Source organism: Cygnus atratus, chromosome 4 (genome assembly GCF_013377495.2).
Source record: "Cygnus atratus isolate AKBS03 ecotype Queensland, Australia chromosome 4, CAtr_DNAZoo_HiC_assembly, whole genome shotgun sequence".
NCBI lineage: Eukaryota > Metazoa > Chordata > Aves > Anseriformes > Anatidae > Cygnus > Cygnus atratus.
The window spans coordinates 221,817-245,485 of record NC_066365.1 but is presented as its reverse complement, the minus strand read 5'-3'; the positions used below and the strand labels follow the sequence as shown (position 1 = coordinate 245,485).

At 43.1% G+C, this 23,669-nt stretch overlaps 1 protein-coding gene across 2 annotated transcripts in view; it reads left to right on the top strand.

Annotated features, from left to right (window-relative positions):
• The first annotated feature begins 19,733 nt into the window (after positions 1–19,733).
• WDFY3 (WD repeat and FYVE domain containing 3) overlaps positions 19,734–23,669 on the top strand; it is a 183,338-nt gene continuing 179,402 nt past the window's right edge. For both annotated transcript variants that reach the window (XM_050710491.1, XM_035539517.2), the window contains exon 1: positions 19,734–20,056. The gene's annotated coding sequence lies outside the window, so the exon portion shown is untranslated. The remainder of the gene's footprint in view (positions 20,057–23,669) is intronic.

Sequence of the window (23,669 nt, the reverse complement as noted above, 5' to 3'; positions counted from 1 at the left end):
AATATCTGTGGTCAGGTGCACTTACCAGGGACTTGGGGAGACCACACAGTTGAGTGTGCTTGTTTACAATGTGATGGTGAAGATGAGCAGATCACCAACCATGCAAATGACACATGCACAGTAGAGGGGAGCAACCTAAAAAGTTGGAAAAGTTATTTAGGACAGGGAGCCACACTAAAGCAGGATGTAGGTGGCCTATAACCGTGTCTCTTGCTCTTTTCCTGAGGTACAGTGGGATTGCAAGTTAGCTGGGGGTAGTATTTGTAGTGGTACTGTTTTTTTCTTTTTTTCTTGTTTGTTTAAGAAAATGACACCTGCAGCAGAATGTCTGGTTTCTAGCTGCAGGAGTAGAATATGCAGGGTGCACAAAATAAGCCTTCTGCTTTACTCAACTTGTTTGGGGTGTCCAGTCTGCTCTGAAGCACAATACTACAAGAGACATGCAGAATGTGTTCTTTACAGGGAATTAGGATGATGTGAGGAAGATTTAAAGCTGAAGTCTAGAGAAGCTTGTCAGAGAGCCTGATAAGGTCATAAGAGCCTGCCCGGGGAAGATAGGGCTTGACAGTGGGAACTGAAGTAAGACTTTTGTAAAGGGCTATTACAAAGAGGAGGGTATGAGATGAGCAGGGTTGTAATTAGTTAGGACAAGAATGCCATGTCAGTTCAACAGTAAGTCACAGCTTGAGCAAACCCTCAGCTAGCCTAGAACATGAAAGCAGATGCAGAGAGGCAGCTGCGGGTGGGCAGGCAGTATGAGAGAGGAGCCTCGTGCTCCCACCAGTTCCCTTGCAAATGACACAGCAGGAGGGACCTGCCTCTTGTGTGGCACACCTCACTGCCCAGCCAGCAGCCGCCTTGTCACAGGTATGGCACAAGTCATGCTGCTAGCAGAAGAGGTAGTGCAAACAGAGTAGCCTAAAAGATGCTTTATTGCACTGAGGCCACCTGAAGTGTCAGTAGCCAAAAACAAGAAGCTGTTCAGTGTCAGGGTATAGCATGGAAAATCCATGTTGAGGACTGGGAACTCCAAGGACTGGGACTCTGTGCCCCAGGGTGGCCTTAGCAAGATGGTGAAGCTGCCTGCTGATCTGTGCTGAAGACAGTTACAGCCTCTTCCCTCAGGCTGTCTTAGATTATGATAGACCCAATGTATGTGAGGGGTGGGGGGCTTAAAAATAGAGGCGGTAAGATTGAACCAGTCTGCAACAGAACTTCATGTTATCATTTTCTTTCTGTGAGTTTGGGCTCTCATTTTCTTTGGGGCTTCAGGAAAAACACAAGAAAACAAGGTACGAGAAAATCATGCAGATTTCTAGAAACACTTACTCGGTGACACAAAATAATCCAGTAAAAGCCACTCAGCAGTTTTGAGCATTATGATCTTCTTCCCTGATCTGAAAAGAGGTGACACTGACAATCTGTGCATTAGCAGGTATCACAAGACTGACATTTCTGTCACTACTTCACTCTCTCGTCCTCACCCCCTTCTCCATGGTATGTGCCTGAGACATTGACTGCCAGCAGAAGGATCCTAGGCCAATGTCTGCTATCAGTGCTGTGCATGACCTGCTCGTTGTGTGGCATGCTTTTGATCCAAAGAACTGGGCAGAACAAGTTTCACACAGCTGTTCTTATTTTTATTTTTTTAACTGTAACTTTTTGTACTTGCTTACAAGTACATGCAAGGAAAGCGGCAAAAAGAATGGCAACAAGGGATGGCCTGAGAGGACTCACCCATTTAGCTACCCCTGTTCTCCAAAAACATCAGCCTGTGGTGTAAACTCTGTGGTAAATCCTACAGAAATCACGTTTTTGTCTGGTGCTCAGACACGAGTGCTAACGCTTCCCTTATTTCTTTGTCATGCCTGCATACAACCCTAGTGAATACAGGGCACCTGCATGCGTCTGCTCACCAGGCTGGGGAGCCCAGGTCTGTGGAGGGAGAGCAGTAAGGGCACACAGTTCCTAGCCTTTTTTTTTTTTTTGTCAGGAAAATATCATCTATTTCCTCCAAAAAAGCCCTTCAGAGTGTTGGGTTTGTGCCCATGACACGTGGGGCACACTGCTCCTTATGGGCAAGCCTAATTAGGCTTCTCTGTGTGCTTGTGGTGGCTTATTTACAAGCCCTATAGCATTGAGAAGCTTCACTGAGCATTGCTTTTGGTGATTTACATTTGAGTGAAGCTGTTTTCAAAATTGGATTTGAATTGGATTTGAAATTGGATTTGAATAGGATTTGAACAGTTGTTTCCTGGAGAGAAGACATGCAAATGAAGTCAAGTAAGCACCTAGGGCAGAGCTTCTGGCAGGGACGTGCTCCACCTCGGGCCTGTTGGCATTTGTGAGGTCAGCAGGCACTTCTGCTCCATCCGTGTGGGCAGCAGCAGGTGCCTGGGCTGGGCTGTGATGCGGTGGAGGACCTCACCTGTGAGCAACAGCTGCTGGGGAGGGGAAGAGCTTTGGGAGCTGCCAGATTGTCAAAACACTGGGGATGGTGGCATTTGGAGCTTAAAAATAAATAAGTAAATAAATAAATAAATAAATAAATAAATAAAGGTCTCACATTAATCAAGTGTACTTCCAGGAGTGTGTTCAGCATTCTCCCTTCAAAAGAAATGCTTTATAAACTTGCTGCTGGATCAAATACATGCTGTAACTTTTATTTCAAGACCTGACCTGGAAAATCTGCAAACATTATATAAATTATATAATTATATACATTTCTTTTGCAACAATCAATGTCTTGAAACCAGATGCTAGAGCAGAGATAGAGAGGGAAAAAAAACTTGGATTGATGGTGTAGGGTATGTGCCTTTGTAACACTGGATCTTCTCTTCTTTGAACCACTGTTTATGCAGTTTCCCTATAAACTTTTTTCTACCTTTTTTTTTTTTTCCAAACCAGAAGCACCTGGAAAGCTGTTGCATTGCAATCAAGCTCAGGAAATCAGAACACATAAAAAAGAGGCTGCTCAAGGACACTGCCCTAAGCAGAGCTGTAGGCCACCTGGGCTAGAGGGCCTACATCCATGCCTGTGAGGCTTGCTGGGCTGCAGCACAGCACCTCTATAGGAGCTGTTGTGGGAGTGTGGCTCCTCCACTGCTTGCTCCCTAAGAGCAACCTTCCTGTGCAAGGGTGGCTGAATGGTGGTGGGATACCTTGTTGAGGACCATCAAGCAGTGACATGGATGATAGCCAGAAAGGACAGCTTCTTCCAGATGAAGTTGTGCTTTGGTGGACTCTAACTTTCACTGGGGAGAAGCCCCTTGAGAGAAGAAATATCTTCAGGAATGCCAGGATTACCATCAGGTAATTTCCAAAATACATGTAGGAACTAGGTGCTTGAGAAAGGGGAGCTGGCTAAGGCAGTTCCAGATATTCTCATTTTAGAGATGCCCTACATTTCTAGACTCTTTACCTTGGGACACAATACAGTGGTTTTTGCCACTCCAACTTACAAATCTGTTGTGGTACCTGCTGATGATGAGAGAGAAGACTCCTGTCTGTTTAGAGCCAAGCAGGGATCATTATTTTCTTAAGTCATGGGAGAGGAGCAGCAATGCAGCTATCACTTCCTTTTCACTCTGGCACACAGGGGTTAGAGCAGCAGGTCTCCTTACTGTTGGACAGGCTGCTTCTGTACTGTGTCGGGAGCGAGACCCTCGTCATCTTCCACAGGGGCTGTTTGTAGCAGAAATCCTCTGGTCAGAGATGCAGGGAGAAGGAAATTGGACATCTAATTAGTCCACAAGCCAAGGCATTCCACTCCAAAGGTCTGCGTGTCAGTCTCAGCTCCCAGTGCCATTTCTGTGTAGAGAGTCCCTCCCCAAAGCAAACAGGTTTTCTTCCTCGTTTCTGGGGAAAGCTGGCATCAGCAGAGCGTGCAGCAGAACCTGTGTGCCCAGGACCTCCAGAGGAGAGGATGTGCAAGGCCTGGTAGGCATGTTCGATGTGTTTGGGATGAGGGCAGAGCTGAATGCTGATCCTTGGGCTGCTGGGGGAACCCAGGTGTTGAGTATTCCCAGACACAGAAGCTGATGATGCTGGGGAGCTTTAATGTGAAGGTCTGTAGGCATTTATCTTCTCAAAAACCTTTGGGGTTAGTTCGAGGCCAAGTGGGAATCCTGGAGAACACAGATCTGAATTTATACATTTAAAGCCCTGTCAACCTTTCTGCTTATCTGAGAAAAAGCAACTGGGAAGATACTTTGAGAACCTGGCTTTTCAAACATGCAACAGAGGCTGCTAACTTGAGCTTGCACGTTAACTTAATCTGGCTTAATCTAAAACATCAAGTAGATCTCCAAGCCTTCAGTTGAGCTTGATGGCTTTTCTTTTAAGTGTTTTTATATCTTGATGGTTGAGCAAAGTGGCTGAATTGCCACCATACAAGCAATAGAACTTATAGGCTAAATGCACACAGTAAATAGGAAAAAAAGTTTTACTGTATGGGCTCCAAATGATCTACAGAGTGATTCTTGTACAACTTTTCCCAAGAGTGAACGACTTTCCTCCTCCCTGCAAAGATGCATTTCTGAAAAAGTTTCAAACTAGCTAATTTCAGATTTAAGCAAAAATAGGAAGACAGTTTACTGAAGGGAATGGAGGTAAGGGGGAAGCATTTCCTTCAGCTTGCATCTATCCTAACCTCTTCTAATAGCAAATGTACTTTAAAGAGCAGAAAGTAAACTTGCCCTTCCCCTGCTCTGTCGTGAACTGACAAAATCTAGTCATTATGCAGCCAGTGTAACTTGACATTACAGAAGTATATATTTATAGACATTTCATATCCCAAGACAAACACAACTGATTTGTGTAAAAGAAGCCAGGAGTCTGACTCTGAGTAGGAGCTCTCAAGCCTAAGAATGTAGCTGGCTGGGACACAAGTCTCTGCTCTAGTCATAAAACCAGAAGATCATTGCTAACGCAAGAAAGTAGTGGTAGATAACCCTACCTCTGCTAGAGTGGCACCGACACCAGTGCTAAGCTGTAGGTGTCAGCATATTTGACCTCACTTTAAAATGAGGATGATTCCCTCCAATGCTTTGGCTGGAAATGAACCTGTTACTGGTCTCCTATGTTCTTGTAAACAACTTGTCAGTGTCAAGGCTATCATACTAAACTCATCTAATGTAGACTGAATATAATCCCGCCCCCTTATGGCTTTTAAACAGAGACAGAAAGAGAACAGACAAAAAATAGCTTGTCCTATGCTGCTGCTTATGAGCATTTTTCAGCAGAGACTTGCATATAGCTTTCCAACACTACTACCTGTTGATGCAGATGGAGTTGCCTATAGCCACCAAATTAAAAACTGTAAATCTCTAGGATAAAGCTTTAAATGCTTTTTTATTTACGGTCTGTAGCAACTCACATAGCACAAGTTCAGAGTAAAGCATTTGTCAGAATCAGACAAGGTCCTTTTGTGTACCTCATGTCTGCTTTTGAATTAGTATAGATATTTGGCATGTTTTTAACACAAGGATGATTTATTCACAATGGCACAATAACACTAATTTCAGACAAATTTTTCTAGTTTGTGCTTGTTTGGTTTGGTTGGGTTTTGTGGCTGGAGCATCTATATACCTCTAGCATGTGGAAGAGGTCCCAGCTGCCTGATAATTTGAATTCTCCTAGGCTAAAAATTTTGAAAGCCTCCTTTTACGAGAGATTTAATTGAGAGCAATCTTGTCCATTCTTTACCACTCCTGCCCCTTCTCCCTTCGGAAGGTCCAATTACAACTAAAAAATAAAAAAGGAATATTGGCCAAGAAATGTTATGTTTTTTCTAATTGTCTCACTTAAGAATTAGCTGTTTTTAACTGTGCTGTAGCCAGAAATTACTTTGAATGTATACACTTACTCCTATGCTTGAAGCCTTCACTAGGTAAGAGATGATGCTCTGTTGTAGCTCTGGTGCCCAAGTGTAACTGCTGACTGTAGACCCAGTCTGCACTAAGTTCCATTGTGACAGTGAAGAAAAGAAAAATAAAAAAAAATTGCTACTGCCATTAACTTATCGCTGTTACACTAGTAGCAAGCTCCAGCAAACAGTGATCGTGAATCACCAGCATCAGGGGTGAAAAACAGCAAAACTAAGTTTTTGCTACATTCTCAGGTTTAAGGACTTGCAGTCACTGGGGTTGTAAGCGTGACTAGCCATAAGCAAAACCAGAGGGAAGCTGCAGTGATTTTGTTTTCCTCCATTGCCAGATGAAGGTATCTGGAATGTGCAGATGTTGAAAGCCTAAGGAAAGCAAGTTTTAAGAGGTAGGAAGCCAGTGTAATTGAGCTATATTTCTTTAAACATGTAGTCCTTGACACAGGCAGGCTAAGTCCATTACATTGCAATGGTGTGGTAGGCTTCACTGGAAGCAGCATCAAGTTGTGATTTGCTCTTGTTCTTTGGTGTCAGATGATAAACACCACATCAGTACACCAAAAGAGAAATAGTTTAAACATAATTAACTTGAGCTAACACTGAAACTCCTGGGAACAGGATGCTATTAAATGTTCAGAGATTTTTAACTTGCATTTATCAGGGATATGATAATACTGTTTGAATGAAGGCTTCTTAATTAAACTTGACCTAGGTGACAATACAGTTGGGTTATTAATACTATTCGCTTGAACTGTGGTTCTAATATACTTTGAGTGGAGACTGCCTAAACTATTGCTTTTCTAAGGGTTAATATAGCCACTAATTTTTATAAATGCTGTACAACTTTTCTATTGCTTGATTCTGATTCTCACATTCCTGTTCCAGTAATTATTTTCTCTTTTTTAGAAAAATGCATTATAAATCAAGTGTATTGGTATCTTTCACGTCTATCTAACCATATAAGGATTATTTTATACTCATATGCCTTTTACATATAGCTTGTGAGGATAGCTTTTTTTTTTTTAATTACATTTAAAAACACATACTGTTGCAAAAATCCCTGTTTCTAAGCTTCTCAGCAAGGTAAAGAAAACTGAGAAATGACACTTCAACCCGGATCATGAGACAGTAACACCTGAATACAATATTTTAAGAGAGAATTATTGCCTGGGTTAGCAAATTGGATACATTTTGATAGTTGAAATTAAACCTACTTCTGTTTGTCTGCCTGTTCTGCCTGCTCCTGCTGCCTTTAGAATAGGGCCTTTCCTTCAGAGACCAGAAGGAAGGAGTGGATGGAGTTTGGTTGTGCAGCTGCCTCCAGAAGCAGCTACTTGCTGCTTCAGAGCAGACATCCATGACCTCCTCTTATTTGTGGTCAGGTCCCCTCTAGAAAACTGTCTGTAACATGCAGCCCTAATGCAGGATCTGCCTGTTCAGTTGTGAAACAGTGAAGAAATACTTATTGTGGTTCAAAGGGCATTATAAAAAAGCCTCAAAATGGAAGCCTGTAGCAAGAAGATGGTTTTATCTTACAATTTCTTCCTGGATGTTAGTTTCTGGAGGTGGTGCTCAGGGGTTGGAGCTGCTCTGAAGCAGCCCAGGGGATGGTTTTGCAGAGTGCATGCACCTAGTGGCCCCCAAGAGACATGTGCACCTGATCCAACACCCTGAGGCCTGCCCTGCAGCAGCCTTTCCTGGCATCAGGGCTGTTCTCTTCTGGGGGGGTGGGGCTAAGGACAGGTGCTTGCAAGGAGGCCCTCCAGGGCCACCAGAGGACTGCAGCCTCCCTGCTTGTGTAATTGGAGGCTACAGAAGGCCAGATGGGAAGGGGGAAAACCCATGTGCACTTGTCTGAGCTTCTCAGAAGCCTGTTCGGGAAAGGCTGCTTTTCCTATATTACAGCCAGTGGAAGGAAAAAAGCTAAGTCCCAGAAAGAAAGCAGCAAGCTGGACAGCATGCTTGGCCCTAGTCTGCTGTGCTGTCTTAAAAGATTAAACCCTGACCTTGAAGCAACTCTGTGGTGCTTTGGCATATAAGGTCCACAGAGTCTGTTCTCAGAAAAATGCTTAACTATTAGGGGATGAAACAACACCCAAGTCCTTCTGAAGAAGTCAGCTAAGACTCTATTCAAGACATGAGAGTACAATACTTAAATTAGCTAGGTTCACAACCCAAAAAAAGGAAACGAGGGAAAGATGATACATTGCCAGAATTAGCTGTTTACCATGCCAAGTACATTTCAAATGTATGACTCGTCTAGGTGCAACAACTTGAAATTCAAGTAATCTATTCAGTTCTCACATGTTTTTCACAAGAGGATGTAAATATTCTGCAAATTTGGGCAGAACTACTTTCTCAACTGGCTATTTTTGCTGTAGATCAAGCTAAAAATAGCTGTTGGTATATTTAGGGAGGGTGCATGAGAGATGGAACAGCAAATGAATGTGGTTGTACAAAACAGACAACTTGGAGATCTGTTACACTGATTTGTACTGTTCCTGTGTATCAGTTGGCTGTGCTAGGCCCGAGGAACAAACCCACAACATTGCCATAGGTGTTTGACCTATTCAAACACAGCAATGACACTCTTCAGGCCACTTCAATTTTTTCTAAACTTATAAAACATTCTCCCTTCCAAAAAGCTATGTGTTCCTCACCAGACCAAGCTCTTCCCATCCAATGCTTTCCTGTGCAACCTACCTCAAAAAATGCCCTTTTCCAGACTCTCAGATGCAATGTCTATTGTTCCAAATCACTGTTCCTGTGCAGAAAAGTCTGTGAGATAGACAGGTGGTGGTGGCTGTGGCAGGGCACTCTGAACTCTGTGGCACCTGTATGAGCCTGGGTCTCTTCAGCGGGTGGCTGAGGAGAGGCTCCCCCGATGCGGTGCATTAGATGGCTGCTCTTGCCAGGTGGACAGGGCAGGCTGCTCTGAAGACACCTGGAGGGTTATCAGGCAAGGTCAGAGAAGCGAAATGGTCTGGGAGAAGGCAGAAAAGCGGGCTCTGACTATGAAGCTGAAACCAAGTAGGTTTGTGCAATCTAAGCAAGATGAGCCATTTAACATCATGGCTGGTGCGGATAAGGTGCTGAGGTGCTGCCTGGGTTGATGGCAATGTTTCAGTGTGCTGAGGGTACAGTGTGGCCACGCTGGCATCATCCTGGAGCTTGTGAAAAAGTCATGTTCTGAAGGCTGCTTTATGTGTGGCTGCTACTGGCAACAGGACATCTGGGAACCATGTGAAAACTGTAAGATGGTGGAAATGTGGTACGTGCAAATAATGTGAATTGCTCTGTAAGCCTCTACAAACAGAGATGAAAACTCCTACATGGTAGAGATCATCCCTGCGTGTCTCAGTAAGGAGTTGAGCATTACAGTGCAAGCCAGTGCTTAAACTAATGCAAAAAATATCAACGTTATTTCTGGAGAGATCGAGTCACCTTCCAATTTTAGGTAAATTTGATCAGGGGTTTGTACAGGAGAGAAAAGGAGATGGAATGGCATTGGCAGGTCACAAAACACAATTCCATACATCAGGTACAACTATACCATAAGGTCCTGTTGACACTGAAATCTCGCCTTGAATTTAGAAGCTGTTTGACTGCTGGAAAATTGACAGTGGCATATGATTGCTTCCTCAGTATTACAAGGTATGCGAGCCAACATGAGTTGAGTTCTGTTATGTCTTTCCCTCTATTTTAAGACAGTCACAGAGGGAAAGACAAAACCTGTAAATTACAAGTATACTGATTTTTGGGGGGAATTAAGCTTCCAATTTAAAGTTGCATTGTTCATGTTCCCCATGTTAGTCTAATACTAACATTGTACCATGACTTTGGTCCTTAGTATAAATTCTGCTGTGAGTTGAGTATTTACTTTAGTTTTGCTTTGTGCTTGTTTTTCTAGTAGAATCTGGTTCAAGGTATTGGACCAATGCTTAAACCTGTAATCAGGTGTTTGAGAAGGAGCTGTGACGCCCAGGTGAGAGGAAATTAGAAGATAAGCATCTATAACTAGCTAGCTTGGATAGTGGAGTTGAAGACCAACACGTTACCCTGTGGTCCTTATTGCCGAGTGAAAATGATTCTTGAAAATGCTGGATAATTACTGCAACAGCTGTATCTGCACATGTTACTTCTTACCTTTTCTGCTTTGATGCGAAGAGCTGAGCAGGTCAGACCTCTTTGCCTAAAAAGATTGTTTTTTTAGCGGGGAATAAATAATTTCCTTGCAGCACCTTTCTTTAGCTGACATGGCAATAGCACAGCAGAAACATTGTCCTTACAGGTCCACATCAGTAACCTTTAGAAGCAATTGGATGTGATGTTCATTACTTTCCTTATAGATAATACTCCTTTGCCTCCTTTACTTCCTGTGTCTCCTCGAAACTGTAACCTCTTTGACTTGTGTTCTGAATACTTCCATTAGGCACCTAAGAGAGGTTTGTTTTTAAGCTCTGTTGGCCACTTCGCTTCCCAGTTACCAAAACGCAGATCTTAGAGGAATTGCTCTTAGCTTGGTTTTGACAGTCAGCAATTTTTCCTGTTGATGACTTGACAAGTGTACACTGCCATGCCTTTCTAATTGGTGCCTGAAAACGGAAATTAAGTAAGTTGCGGGGCTTGTGGTTTCCTCTCTTTGGAGAGAACAAGAGGAAATGATGAAGAGAAAGATCATTTGTTGAGAGTCAAGATTTACCCTTCAAATGAGGCAACACCAGCAGGAGGAGCTTGTGGGAAGAACCTGTTTTTCAGATTTCATTTGATCTTTTGAGAGAAAAAGGTTGGTTCATGCAGTGACATGGAACATCTAATAAAACTCAGGACTATTTTCCTGTCAGAGGTCCCTCAAATTCTGAAGAGTTTTACAGTGAGTTTCTTGCTACTGATAATATACAAAATTATATGGTCTTTTGAGGAAGAAAGGATTGCATGATGGAAGAGGAGGAGAAAGGCAAACATGTGGTGATTGACATGGGAACCACTGTGTGCTTTTTGATCATTTGATTTTAAAAAAAATGCATGGAAAATGTTGTCTTTCCAGACAAGTCTTATTTTCAGAAACATTATGAATTAGCAATAAAAAAGCCATGTGTTGGCTACAGAATAAAATCAGGAGTGCATGTACATCTGGCCAGGCAGCATTCAAACCCCCTCACTCATCAGAGTTGCATGGCTGTTTTGATCAGCCAAGTGAATCAAGCCTTAGTTTTTTCTCTGCTTCGGAGTATAGTATTGTAAACTTTGTGACTGAGATCATGTGTTTATTTTCAAACCCCTACATTTTACATAGGACAGTTGTGATCAGGTGTTTAGAAAAGAACTAATTGTTTTAGGTGGTATTTTTGTATAGAAAATATAAAGAATAAGCCTTAGGAAGCTGGGACCCAAGCACTGATCTGGGGACAGTTATGCATGCCACTAAGACATGTAATTGTGTGTGGTTTCTTCAAGAAGTGCTGGGTAAATATTGATTTCACTTACCAAAAAACTTTTTACCAAAAGCGAGTTGACCTGTTTGTCAGAATGGTGAAACTGTATCAAGCCGAGAGTGACTTGCTTCCTCTTGCAACTGAAGATATCATTTTTGCATATTTAAAGGAACATATCCATCAACAACGTCTGTCTGTATGTTAACATAATTATCAGTCTGCATAACTTAATGAAAAGTTAAATCATATATGGAAACTGCAACACAAATTATCATTAAATCTGTTACCCAGCCCTGCAATGGAGGTTGTGTGAGTACTCTGAGAGATGATTGCATACTGGTAGCTAGAATGTTCAGGGAAACTAATTGGGGTCGTAATGAAATCCCATGGAATTTTGGAAGCAGGGCCCAGAGGATATCAAATAGAGCCATTTGAAAAGTACCAAGAAATCTGCGTTTACAAATAGCACAGTGTTTTGTTGTTCATGAGATCACACAAATATACTGCTGACTGTAGCTTATATGTATTAAAATTTCACCTTTCTAGACACTGGATACTATATCTACATTTAAACTTGGTATTTTTAGGAGTCTATATATTGAGAAAGTGGGAAGAGTGTTTAAGTAGAGATGTGGATCCTGTACAGTGGACTGAAGCCTTCTCATGAATCCTGTATGCACTCTACTCACCTTTCACATGGATTCCCTTAGCCACCTAGCTATCTGCTACATAAAATGATCATCTACTGGTGCAATAATCAAAGGCTCAGATACCAAGGCATCCCTCTGGATCACCTATCAAAGGTGATAACTTTTTTTTTCTACTTGGAGACTGAAAACATACAGAAAATAACTTCTGTTTGAAAGGAAATGCTCTTTCAAGACTGCAACTTGAAGGGAGATTGACAGTGCAGTTTGCAGTTAACAAGGCTGCCACAGGCACTGACAAGATTTTTCATTGTTGTCTAAAACTATCTTTATATGACATGGCTAATAATATTAGAAAAGCTTCAAGTTCTGTGATTTGTTCACGGACAGGGAACTGCCAAAGAAATTACTGCTTCTCTACAGGAAGCTATGTATGCATCTAAAAGATCCAGACTTTGTCTACGTATCCACAAGCAATTCTGATGGTGTTGACAGAAAGCAACTTCTTTGTTCTTCCAATGCTGCGTTAGTAATAGGAGGACCTGGCTCCATTTTTAATAAAAACTTAATTTTATAGGAACAAATGTGTATGCAATGGCTGTAAATAACCTGTGGCTAGAAATTAAATTGGAAGAAGTTTTGAAACATGGAAAAAGTTTTGAAACATCCTTAAGCAGTCACATCAACCTTCGCGTAGCTCACCAAGAATCCTTTTATTTTGTATAGAATTTTGGTAATTCAGCTAAAGGGTTAACTTGGCTTGTTATTTCCAAAGGGTATAGTAAATAATATTGAGTAAAAAGTATTTTTTTAAATAACATATTGTGGGAGTGTGGCCATGGGGATCGACAAGCCCCATGGTTGGTGATAACATCAGGCTCTTAACAATGAGGCCGTGAGGAATGTAAAGAGTTTAGAGGGAACGAAGAAGGGTGATTCAGGAGATGCCTTGCTGTCTCGGACTGCTTGTTCTCCAGCCGTTAAGACATGGAAGTCGCTGAGTGTTTGCTGTTGCCAGGCAAAGTTGTTGACCAATGAATACTTAGTGGAAAAGTACTGCTGTAGAGCGAATGGTATAAGAAGGGAGCCTGTCCTCAATAGAAGAGTTGAAGTTATGTCATCAATAAAGGAGTAGCAGTTACTGATCCTAAAGAACCCTGGTCTCCGTGTGGTCTTTGCGCATCAACATATTCCTGGTCACTTAGCTATCCACTCTTTGCAAGCTTTAAAAACAGTCACCGTGTGATGTAGGAAATGAGCGTGTTCTAAAAGTGTTCTGTCTCAGGATTTTATGCACACTGTTAGCAAAATTCTGCTGTGTAGAACAGCCAGTGAGAAACAGCCTGTGGTGGTCTCACTGCAAACGATCAATTGCCCGTAATAACAGTGAGGAGTCTGTATGGACTTGGCTAATAGGCGTCAACTAGTGGTCTGCAGTTAGGCATAACAAAAACTGGTGATGTCAGAAGTTGTTTGATTGCACCAATTCCTCACTTCAAGAGAGATGGTAAGCACTGAGTTCTGATAAATTGGATGCTTTAGTTGAAGTAGCAGAGCACATTTTAAGGCAGGCGTTACAAGAAAGACCCTTTAGTTATAGTTTTAGAAATAGCTTTTCTGAGCTTGTAAATATTCCTTCTCTTTGTTATGCAAAGGTGTATATACTAAATGCTTTGGAAGACTCTTCGTCAGGCTGCAGGGTCTGTAGATTACTCAGCACACTTGAAGGCATTCTAGCAGTAGAGCATCTTCCTGGGAAATAGATGATGGTGTGGGAGCTTGTTTATGGGGAAGAGTGGATTGCATGCCTGTGGTTTTGTGACTGCTTTGTTCCAAAAATGACACATTTTTAAGAAATAAATTATGTAACTTACCTCACTTGGTTGTCTTCCAGTGGGAAGCTGACTTGCAGGCTGGAATTTTCCTGAGCCCTGGTCAAGGAAGAAAAAAAATGTAAGTTCATAGAAAGAGCATCTTTATCTCTGCTACTTCTAGAATTGAAAAGTGTATGTTTTTGTATTTGATCAGTCACTTCAATCTCCCTGAACTGCCATTATGGTTTTCTGTGAAAGCTGACAAAAATAAAAATATCACAGACGAAAATAACATTCCCTCATGCTAAGTGTGTAACGTCTCAGTATGTATTTGGCACATCCTTTGAGGCTGTATCAACAACAGTCAGAAACAGGCTGGTGTAAGAGCCAAACCATAAAAATGAACAGTTTAGGTGCCTTGTCCTGTGTCTTCCAGGACCTCTGACATGTACTGACTGAAAGAGATTCCACAATGCTCATAAAGTAAAACAATCATTGCACAGCTTCTAGTACGTACTGTCAAGGTCAAAGTCAGTTCTGCTAAACAAGCAAACTAAAACAAAAACCCACATGAAATTCTTGTTCTGTTGAAATTTGTCACAAAACCTGATAGTGAAGAGCAGATTTTTGTTTTTTTTTCAAATGTAATGTACTGTTTCTAAGTCTCTTCTGATGCACAGCAGTAAAAGGTGTACATAAGGCATTTGTGGTATAAAAGAGCATCATGCAATCTTTTGGTGTGAAAATGAACATCTAGCTGAAAACTGTGTATGTTCTTGGGCCCAAGGGACGTTGTCTCTGATTATTCTTGCTAAAATCTCCTGCCTTAAAGACTACATTAATACTTAATGATATTTCTCTTTTGGGCAGACCATCATACAGTATATTTTTCAACCTCTATGTTATGACATTTGGTGTATGCCTTAACAAGAAAGTCTTTGCTATGCTGCACAGAATGGTAACACCTTTTAATAACAAAAAGAAAACCTGAGGTCTGTAGGACCAACACAGCAGTGTTTATAGGATTGCAAGTGATGCATACCATGAAGACAAACTTCACTTTTCCCCGAGGCACCAGGTGGCAGCATTTTCCTTCACACAGTGTGATCTCATCCTCTCAGATTCGCTCTTTCTGGGATCATCACCCTTTGAGGCTGTGGAAGCCACAAAGACCTCCACGGAACCAGATATTATCTATAATCACCTGCTTTCATTGTAGCTATGGGGCCACATTGATGTGGCCTGAAAACAATACAGACCTTTTGGCTGTGCAGGCCTGACAGTCAATAGGAATCAGAAGCATACATGCACTTTAAAAATAACATACAGTAAATCTGTTTCCAAGCTCTACATTTTGCATACCTTCAGAATATTAAGTAGCATTCATGTTGATTTCCTTTTAGCTACCAGCTCTTTCCCATACACATGCATGTACAATGTAATTCTTATGTTCTTTTCTATCAATGCTGTATTCTTCAAATTTTCCAATAATGTTTTCATTGTACACCAGTTATGCATCACTATGCTCGTAAATTCTGTAGCAAACCCTCCCCGGTAATCTGAGGCAGGAGCTGAGGAGGAATTGCTGTAGTTCAGAACTTTGCAACCTATGCTTGCTTCTACAGTTACAGACATGGAGTGAAGTTTTGTGGGATGGGAATTCTTTAGTCACACAGTCCGTGGTTCTCCTTTTTCCCTTCATCCCCATGTTTTTGCTTATAAATCTAATGCTGCCTTTGCAGTGTGTTTTTGTCATAGAAGAAAAATCATTAAGGTCAACTGTAACAAGTTGTACTCATAAGTCACCAACCTTGAACTATGAACCTGTAGCACCATGTGTATTCACTTGAGCTGTATGACTCTAAACCTTCAACAGACAATAGAAAAGAAAGGGTATTTATCCAAAAAGGGGATGGATTGTAGAGGCCCAGAGGTTAAGGGAGGAGTAGCCCTGTTTTTTCATTAGTCTGCTGTCACTCCTTGGGGTTGCTGGTGTATCTGCTGTGATTAGTAAGTCTGCTAGTGCTTTACAAATGCTATGAGCTCAACAGTAGACTGTGTGCAGATTGTTTAATTTATGGACTTCTGACAAGCAGCCAATCATTTTTCTAAAGAACATACGCAACAAGGGATTTTTTACTTTTACAAATTTCAGCCAAATTCAGTATGAGTGTCATAGGACAGGGCCTGGATGGTAGACCATCTGCAACTCCACCCTTTCTCTTCTTAGTTAATACCAAAATTATCTATAAACAGAAAGGAGGGAGGGAGGAGCATTTCTCAAAGCTAGTCATGAGAACCCTGTATGATGAACACATTAAGCCGCGTAATCTGGAAATCAGTCCTAGATTCTTCTGTTAAAATATTCTAACAAAAGGGTGAAATTCCCTCAGTATTCGTGTACTTTGTCACGCCAATTTCCTTCCAGTTCTGGATTTGCCTGTCCATTGGTTTCAGCTAATATATGTCAACAAGACAGATTTAACTTGGCTGCCCAAGATGTACAAAATAAATGCAATACAACGACGTTGGAATCTCACTTGAAAGCTGAGCAGAATTTCGTCACTTAAAGATGACTGTACACGTATGACCTCTAATAAAGAGGAAAATGACCTTCTAATAAAGGAGGAAAATTAAATACCTCTCTACAGTTCATAATGATTAATGGAAACCCTTGCACACAGTTGCTTTGCAAAATGGAAAAATAAATACTTTTTGTCTAATTATACCACTGTAATTACTAGCACCTTCTCAGAGAAAGGAAAGCAGTTAGCCAAGATGAGCTTTGTGAGAGGAGAGGAGATACTGAGAAGGTTTACAAAAAAAAAGTCTGATATCACTCAGCATGGATTATTACAGCTTGCCATTATTTATTTTGGAATTGTGACAATTGACCAAAACATAAGGACTATAAATAGAAATGCAAGTAATATTAAGTACATGAGAAGAAAAAAGTGATATAATTTGGCACGCAGCGAATCTTTTATCTGGCATACAGCTGTCTTTGCAACTCCCATTGCTCTTTTGGAGTATTTTTTGTGACTTCCCACTAAGGTACCTCTGCTGGTAGAGACTTAGGAACAGCACCATCTTTGTGAGCTTTGTTTCTTACTCAGTGGAGCTGGCTAAGATAGATGGTGTTAATCCTTTACATATGAAAGATGCAAGTATCCTCCTACACATACATTAGAGAGATTTGTTTGTTTTGTGATGGGTAAGCGCTATATATTGTTCACAGGCTCTATCTTGCATAGTAAGTGAAATTACTGTCGAAACAAGCTGATTAAATCTGTGATTTCCCCTTGCTGCAGTCCAGAATGAAGATATACTCAAGGGGGGAAATAGTCTGGCAGTATGCATAGTATATTAGCTTAAAGATTTTCATGGCACACTAATGAAGGAGATTTTTTTTTTTTTTAAGGCTTGTAAGGAAACATCCATGTTGTTTCCATGTACTGAGATACTGTCCTTGGAAGTATTGTAGTAGCAACACTGCCAACTTTCAGCTTGGCCTTCCCTCAAGGCAGGGGAATGGGGTTGGTCTGACATTTGATAGAATATAACTAGATATAGGGACACTTTTCCTTGTGTGTGTATATGATGCATGCCATATATGGGGAGCATCCTCAAAATGCATGCCCTGCAAACAAAACCTTAGTGTTAGATTTTGATCCTCATTTTCCATTCCTATTCTGTAACATTTATCATATGGCATTAGCTAACCCTATTTTTCAAGGAAAGCAGTGACAGTTACTAATTGTATAGAATGTGGGAAAACGAGGCTGAAGAGAACAGTTGCATAGAGAGAAAAGTGGTTGGGGAAGAGGTTAAAAAGATGTTCCCCAAAAGTGGGGAGAAGAAGGCATTTAGTTAGCAGGGACAAAACATGATATACATGGTATAACCCCCTCACCTCCCCTTTTTTTCCTAGGAACTGAACAATAACAAGTGTCTAAGAGTTTCTGCCACTAGGACTTACTGATATACTATGCTTAATTTCTCTCAGTGCTTATTGTTTGTTGGTTAGCTTGAGCCAAGCCCATACAGGCATTGCAAAGAACCAGTGGTTTCTGTTCCAACCCAAATCATTAGCCCAGGCAGGTGTCCTGAGTTGACCTAAATTTTGCTCCTGTCAACACAATGAATTTAGGGTTGTCCAAATACACCTTTACCAAGTAAAGGCAGAATTGTATAGGCAAGGAGGTTATTAATTTCTTCTTGCTTACTTTGTTTATCAGTTCGGGGAAGTGGTTTTCGTTTTGTTTCTTTGTTTAGGATAATACTTATATCTTCAGTGAGCGCAGGTTTTGTCTCCTTAGGAGCTGAATTACAGCTTGCCTCATCTCGGACATCCATGAGTCTTAAACATAGACCTCCTGTACGTAGACAGAAATGGGATGATTTCCACTGGACAGCAGTGAGTGAAAATGTTAAGTGGAATTGTATTTTTTATGTTACTTGTTAGAAAAGGAAGATGGGGTAAATGGTGTTTACTCAATCAGTCCTCAGGTATAACAGAGTACCCAGTTCCACTTAAGTCATGATAGCAGAGGTAAGAGGCAATTCTCCTGGTTCCTTGTGATTGTTTACCCATAAACCGCAAAGGTCTGTGGTGGTTGGCGTGTTATTTCTTGCTGCTTTTAACCCTGGAGCTAGATTCACCAAGCTGCTACTTAATCCCTTCTGTGAGGACTCCAAGATGAGGCCACTAAGATGATCAGAGGGCTGGAGCACCTCTCCTATGAAGAAAGGTTGAGGGAACTGGGCTTATTTAGCTTGGAGAAGGCTCTGGGGAGACCTCATTGCGGCTTTCCAGTACTTGAAGGGAGTGGATGAACAGGAGGGGGAATGCCTGTTTACATGTGTTGATAGTGATAGGACAAGGGGGAATGGTTTTAAACTAAGATGGGGAGATTTAGGTTAGAAATTAGGAGAAAGTTTTTCACTCAGAGGGTGGTGAGGCACTGGAACAGGTTGCCCAGAGAGGTTGTGGATGCCCCATCCCTGGAGGCATTCAAGGCCAGGCTGGATGTGGCTCTGGACAGCCTGCTCTAATGGTTGGCAACCCTGTCCAGAGCAGGGGGGTTGAAACTAGATGATCTTTAAGGTCCTTTTCAACCCAACTTTTCAATTGTCCTTTTAAACGGACAATTTGTCTAGCTGGCACAAAGGAGTCCTTCAGCTCAAGGGATTTAACCAAACTTCTGGCTTAATTAGGAAAAGATTAACTATGTCTATGTTTAAACATCTGAATCATATGGATAAAATATTTCCTCTGTTGCACTGCTCAAATGTACAATCCCTTTTGTGTACCACAGCAGGGACACTCAGCGGACCTTCACTCAGTGGACATACGACCAAAGACTAAGGGAAAGCGCCTCAGCCCCAAATAAAAGTGGACTTCTTTCTGTCTTATGTTTACCTGTTTACTTCTCTTCAGGTGACATGCAGGCTCCTCCCTTGAGGCAGGCGCCTCTCCTCTATACGTCAGGCTGCTGGGCGCCGGTAACGGGCAGAGGAGGGCGGGGGCAGCCCTGAGGAGAGGGGGAAGAAGAAAGGCACAAGGAGCGGCGGGTGTCTGCCAGGAGGAGCAGGATTTTTGTCTGAGGAGGGGGGAGGCACATAACTCTCCGCCTGACTCCACGGGACCCTGAAACTGCTAAAAGTCAAACTAATAGCCCACAAGTACATTGAAAAAAAACAACTGCAACCCAGAGAGAGCGCGGGGACAGCGTCAGGGCGGTGCGTTGCCGCCCAGCCGAGGGAAGAGGGGGCGGCGGGCTGCTCCGTGAGGCGTCGCTCCCTCCGCCCGCCATTACCGAACCCCCCTGCTGGGCCGGTCCGGCCGGGGCAAACCCAACCACGGGAGCGGCGGCGGCCGCAGCCAGCCAGAAGGAGGAGGAGGAGCTGAGGGCGGGAGGGAGGAGGCAGCGCTGGCAGCCGTGCGGGGAGGGGGCACTCGGTGCCGTGGAGAAGGAGAAGGACTAAGATGGCCACCAGCCGCCACGGGGAGCGGCCCCGCTCCCTCCCCGCCTTGCTCGGCCCGGCCCGGTCTTGATGGGGCCGCGACGACCCCGGCCCCAGTACGCTGCAGCGGTGCCTCCCGCCGGAGCCCGCCTGGGCCTCAGCGGGGGAGCCGCCCTCTGGGCCCGGCCCGCGGCCCTTCGCGCCGCGCCGTGAGCGAGATCAGCTGCGGAGACAAGAGGAGGGGCTGCCCGCTGCTCCCTCCCCGCCCCGGCGGGCAGGGCCGGGCCTCCCGGAGCCCCCCGCCGCCCGGTGAGTGCCTGCCGCTGCCCGGGCCCCGCCGCTTTGTTGTGCCGCCGCCGGCCCCTCCGGGGGCTCCCCGCCACCTGCCGGCTCATTCGGCCCGGCCGCAGGCCGTGGCGGCCGCCCGCTCCCCGGGGATGCCGGGGCGCAGGTAGCCTCGGCCCCCGATTGTTGCCGCTGCGCGGGCTGTGCCCCCTGCTCCCAGCCCCCGGCCCCTTTTCGTTTCATTTTTATTGTCGTGTTCCCTGCCCGCTGGGCTGAGGGAGGCGCGCGGGGGTCTCCGGCGGGGCACCGGCCTGCGGGGCCCTGAAGGGAGCTCGACGGCGGCGCCGGGCCGCTCCGGCGGCCTTTGTTGTGCCGGGGGGCGGCGGGCCTTCCCCCTCGTTTTATTTTAATTTATTTATCTGAAGGCCGTCTCTGACCCCTGCACCGGGGTGCGACAGTCGGAGCCCCCAGCGGCCGGCTGTGGGTACCGGGGGCCTGTGAGGGGCTGAGGGGCCGGCTGTCCTCCTGAGCGTGGCGTTTGTTCACCCCTCAGGGAGATCCGCATAGTTGGTGAGGTTTGCCTGGAGCCCGCTTGGTAACTTTGGGTGCCGAGTCCCCGCATGGTGTTCACCTTGAAAGATTAGGACTGTGGTTTCCTGCTGTGGTTGTGGGTGACAGTGTAGAGAGAGGCAGATGTAGATAAAAAACAGCGCGGAGAGCTAAATGTGTTTCTTTTGACCTGTAGTTTATGAATGGCCCAAATGCAATGTTTTGGTTAATGAGAAAGACTCCCAAGGATTCTGCTGGGGACCTGTTTGTTCTGGGCTTTTTTTTTACTGATTGAGTTTTGGTTATTTGTCATTGTAAGATTCTGACGAGGTATCTGCATACTAGAAGATTAATTTTTACATGGAAAATGGTAGGTTTCCTCTTAGGAGAAGTCAATTTTGCACATTGCATTAAATAGGAATGATTGGCTAACTTGTAAACTCTGCTATAGCTGTGTCACCACATGCCCGTGCATGTCCCTGTGCCCATTAGAAGTGTGCGACAGACCTCCCTAGTGACAGTTTCCAAAAAGTGGTGGTTGGAGAGAGTTCATCACCTAAGCTGCCCCATAGCAGCTGTACAGCTATGTGAGGTTTCTGCATTCACGGCCTCCTATGAATCTAGGCTGGTTCTGCAGAAAGCCAACATGATGGCATCTGTGGCACTTTTTGGTGATGTGCCAGATAATGCAAGCAGTGGTACCTTGAGGTTGATTATGTGTAGAGACTGTACAGTTTGCGTGAACTGGTGTTTCTGCGGTATTTCTCGCATCCTATGTAATTCTGGTAGACTTGTAGCATTAGAAAATATGAAACGGGTTTATTGCTACCTGAATTGGCCAATTGCCATAAGACAAGTAACTCCTTACTTATGTTTTTAGGCTACAGACAGGTATGTTTATAAATGCAAATACTTTGTGGAATTCCTGGCTTTCGTACTAGAAATGTACAGCTGTGTTAATACAGCATTTTGCTTAGTGTTCCTGATAAAGAAGTGCTGGTAATCTAATTTTGGGTGCAGATTTGGACCAGGAGTGGGAATCTCTGCACTCCTGTGCTGTGGATCTGTTTAGTTCCATTAGAGCCAGCTCTGCAATACTGGATAATGTTGATAGTAAAATATTTGGGGTAGAAGAATGCCGGAAATACCTAAGGTGCTAGAGCAGACTATCTGTCAGTGAATGGTGTTCCATAGTTTGGTATGTCTTGGCCAGAAGCTGGACCTGTTTGTTTGCTTTTCCCAGTTGCCACTTTTAGCTGATAAGCCTGGAGTAAAAGTGTTGTGTGGTTTGGGTTATATGGCTACAGTTACATTGCAGTTCTTAGTAAGCTGGTGACATACTCAACTCAAATTGAAGCAAGGTCAGCATAGTGGTGCTGTGATACTTAGTATCTTCAGCACACATTTAAAAATGTATTACAGCATTTCTGTCTCAAGGTTTAAGTGAGAGTTCATCTTTCTAGGAGACTGTTTACTCTCTTGCAGCTTTGCACATCAAGATCAGCCACTCTAGAGTATTGTGTTGTATCACTACTGTGGAAAGGAAGCACTCTCGTCTCTTGCTTTGAGAACACCAATGAGAAGGTACTAATAAAAAAAAAATCTTAATATTTTCAACCTGGAAATAACAAATGTAACTTAGGAAGCTGCGTTATGTTGTTTCATCTTGCTGCCTGTATCAGCTGAGAAGGTACCCTAACATCCTTCTGGGTAGGTATGAAAGCCTGGCTGTTTAGCTCTGTGTTACTGGAGCGCAACTGTCAGAAATAGCATACGCGGCAAACTTGTCTTGGGGATGCACGGATGCGTGTTGTTATTGGAAGACTTTAGCAACTTATTTCACATCTGCAAGCCTCCCTTTAACTATTTCCTAGTTTTCTGCAAGGGTAAAAATTCTGAGATGCTTACTGTGCAGAGAACATGATGAGCGTGGGTTAGATGTTCTGCTTACTGTTTGAAATGCTCAGGACTGTCATGAGACTTCAGTAATTTTGGAGATCCAGCTGTGTTTCACCTCCCGGACATTGACATTAAGTGTTTTGTAGGGTTGGCTCACGGGGTTTTACTTGAGTTTCTGAAGGTACGCTAAGCAGAGTTTTGCAAAGAAAAGCCAGTAGTGTGTCCCTTGTTGTAAAATTCCTGCAGGGCTAATGTGCAGACGCTGATGAGCAGTTTTTTTCCTGTTTGTAAGTGATTTGAAGTTCCTATTGCAAAATACTGGAAATATTGGCTCAGCACTGGCCTCTGACTTACAGGACTTCCTGCTCTAAGGAAGTCTTATATCATTTGTCCAAAATAAACATATTTTTGAGAGGAGGAGGGGGGATTACTGTTTACTGTGAGAAACTGTCTATCTTGTTCTTAATGTACCTCCCAGTGCTCACCTTTCTGACAATTAGAACTGTTGAAGCGTCTTTTTACAATGTTATCATAACAAAATTTGCATTTTGCAATGGCAAATTGAACCTGTTATTGGTCCATAGTACAGCTTCCATGTATGTGTGTGGGGAAGAAAATTGATTTCTGCACAGCTTTATAATAAAGCTTTTAATTTCACCAGTTTGCTCATTTTTTTCTAATTTTTTTTTCTTTTTTATTTTTTTGGGTTGTTGCTAACAGCAGTAGTAAAGCATTTGAAATGTCCGGCTTGTGACAAATACTTACAGTGTTCATTGCTTTGAATTGTTGGCAATGCTGATTTTTTTACAGAAAATACTTGCTTTCAGAAAATATATTCTGAAGGAACTACAACTTTGGTCATAACTAAACCTTTGCATATCACACTCGTGTAGGACTGGCGCATCTCCTTGAAGAGGCTTCATTAACTTTGTACTCTGTTTTGCAGTTTTCATCTTGAAATAAATATTTGCACTCTTGTATCGCTACTTGACTTCTTTTTGACATTTTATGTCCTGTTGCTTGGCCATTCACACCTTGTTCAGTAGGATAATACATGACATAATTATAAGGCTCCTATAAATACTTGTCTGTGGGGCAACTGATTAAAACAATATAGATGGCGCCGTTTCCTGCATTCCTGTTTGACTCTGTGCAAAAGCATCTGGTGCCATATGAAATTCTACATGAA